The following is a 3290-nucleotide window of genomic DNA, read 5'->3' as shown; positions in this document are numbered from 1 at the left end:
GAGAGAGAGTCGAGATGTTTAGTGTTGGGATTAGGGTTCTGCTGAGGTACTCACCGTAGTTTGTGAATTTTTTTATTTAAGCATGGCATGACACGTTTATTTTTGCATGACTTAATATTTATTTAAATTAAATGAATGTGTTATTGAAGTGTTTGTAATTGTTTTTGGATATATGATTTTAACTCACTCTCGAGACTGACAGTCTCAATTTTACTGTTTTTCAGATCTGTGATTGTTAGCCCCTCCCGTGAATCTTATCTTAACTAGGAACCCGACTCCTTCATCATCGGGTAATGTAATTGATTTAGTATGTCTAACTTGTAAAATCTTAGATGCTCTGCAGTAGAACTCAATTCTTCTGGCAGACCAAATTAAATATGTAGAATTTAATGGTTAAGGAATTGTGACATCAGTAATATTATATGAGATTTACTTAAGTTAGTGAGTGTCAAGCTTATTACGGGATTTAGTGGCCTTATGCCTACCCATTCCCTAGTGCCGATCACGGGCCCACAGATCGGATTGTGATAAAAAATATTTTATATATAATATTCAGGATATTCATCAAATAACTTAGATGTCTATACAAATATCAGTTATAATCATCTTTTTCTCAATATTATCTACTCTTGTTAACAGATCTTGAAACTAAGAATAAAAACTAAAAAAAGTATAAGAAAAACAAAATGGTAAGAAAGATAAAGAAAGGTATAAAAGAAAGAAAAATAAACCAAAAGATAAAGAACTAAAAATCTAAATATAAAAATAAAAAAACTCTAGCCGCCTCCCTTTTTTTTTTATTTTTTTTATTTTTCATCAACGTTTCATCTTTTGGTCCATCATTTTTGGTCTACCATAACTTTTAGATCGTCGGTGATTCATTTTTCTTCTTATTTTATATTAATTAGTTTTAATAAATAAATATTAGTAAAATTTTTGACGAGTTTTATGGTCTTTCGGTATGGGATGTTGAGTTCTTCTTTGATAGAAATTTTATAGTCCTTAATTATTAAGGTATTGAGTTCTCCCTCTATGGGAATGGTTAAGAGAAAGAAAAAATTCAATTTAGCATCTAAACAATCAGACTCGTTAAAAGACATCTATAAAGTCGATATATGATTTGTCTTGATCTTTTTTATCTTTCTTTTTAAATTCTTTAATTGACTTTTAAATTCTTATTAAACCTTCAAAAAAAATATCAATTCAGTCCTCATCAATTCTTGGTACACTTATATAATTACATTTGATATCAAGACTTAATTTCAACTTTTAAAAGATTTAACCATCAAGAGTAACGATTGTGGCTTCCATAAGTATAACTGTCTTTCATTTATAAATCTCCCTTCTTAGATTATTAATATTATAACCCTCATTAAAATTTTGAGTATAGATTATTTATATATATATATAAAATAGCATTCTATGTGAAAGAAAATAGTTGAAATCCAAGAGCACATAGATAACATATGATAAGAGTCTCTTCTAGGTTGATTAAGATTTCGAGTTCGAACTTCAGGTATACAGCTGTGTTAAAGCTCTTCAGAGAATGCTTTGCATTATAAAATGAAACTTAGATAATCTGAAAAGAGAAGATGAATCCTAAGCTTAAAATCTAAAAGTTTCTAACTTCTCAAAAGAAAAGAAAAGAAAAGAAAAGAAAGTATAAGGTTGATGCTGTTTTAGATTCTTAAAGATAAGCAAGTATAAAAGAATGTATTTGGATTATAGTACATGCTTTTGTCAACTCTTTCATCACTAAAAATCATTTTTATAATTAAAGAAATCATCACAAAATTGACTAATACGGCAAATTATATCCTAATATAAGGCATCATTTTTCTGGGTTCAAAGCCCATAAGCTTAATAAAAATTTACATTTGTGTCCATTTAACTCTTAAAAGAAATTTAACTTTGAAAAAGAAACAAACACACTAACTGTAATCAAAGTAAAATGACTTTTTATTTATTTATTTGTAATGCTCACAATTAAATTATATTTATTTTATTTTATTTTTCAGTATTCAAGAGATAATTAAAATAATATTAAGTCTTTTTAAAACAATTACATTAATGGTTGAATCTTTGTATTTGTTTAATAATTCTAACAATAATTTTAATATCATTAAATATCAATAGAAAAAATCAAGAACTATTTTTTCTCTTATTTTGCATAAGTTTTTTCACTATAATTTTTATATATAGATTTTAATTTTTTACGAATAAGTTTTTAAATGCTTTTTGAGAATAGTTTTATATTTTTTTAATAAAATATTATACTTTTTTATGACATTGAAATTTCACTATCATGTATGTTCATATGTGATAAATTGTAGATTTACTAAGTATAAATTATATGTATATTAGTAGTACGCTGCAGATTTACCGAAAATTTAGTGTTAACTATAGTTGTAAGCAATATCATCATTAAATATTTCTTATACATTCATCAAATATAAAATCTAGATTCATAATTTATGAACTGTAAATTGATCGATTAATATATAGATCTATTTTTTTTTTAATTTATGAATTTCAGGTGACGTTTAATGAAACTAAAGTTTATAATTTATGAAAATCTTGTTTTAATCTATGAATCTATAGTATTTTTTAAAAAATTTGGACTGCAATATATAAACCTTAAATATATGTATAATGAACATATAGTTTATAATTTATGAACTTATTATTTTTAACCATCGAACACATAATTTATGATTGATGTTTATAGTTTTTACTAATGTATTTATATTTATAATCTATGAAATGTGTTTTATAATTTATACTTATGAATATGAAATTATTAATTTTAATGTTTCAATATTATTATTGAATTTTTAAATTAAAATATTATAAAATATAATTTGAATTTAAATTGTATGAAATAAGATGTAATACAATTTTAAATATGAAAATATATTAAATTATAATTAAGTTTTATATTTTATTTTATTATTATAAATTAAAAATAAAAAGCTCGAATTTAATATTTTATTTAACTTATTGAGCTATATATATTTTTACTACTAATGAGCTCTTAGAATTTGAATGACATTTTCAACGTCATACTGAACTTATATATTAAAATATTTTCAATTTCAAAAAAAGGAAAAAATAATAAATTAAAAGCTTAATGTCACCAAATACAAGTTCAGAGGCTCAAATGCCTAAAACTTGAAGAAATTCAGAACCTACAAAAATCACAAAACAATAATTTAAAAAAAAAATATATTTATATTTTTTGAGAATGTAATTAATTGATATTGAAAATGGCAGTACAATCAACCTTTTCT

The sequence above is a fragment of the Ricinus communis genome, chromosome 1 (genome assembly GCF_019578655.1).
Source record: "Ricinus communis isolate WT05 ecotype wild-type chromosome 1, ASM1957865v1, whole genome shotgun sequence".
Taxonomy (NCBI): Eukaryota; Viridiplantae; Streptophyta; class Magnoliopsida; order Malpighiales; family Euphorbiaceae; genus Ricinus; species Ricinus communis.
This window is presented reverse-complemented; position numbering follows the sequence as displayed.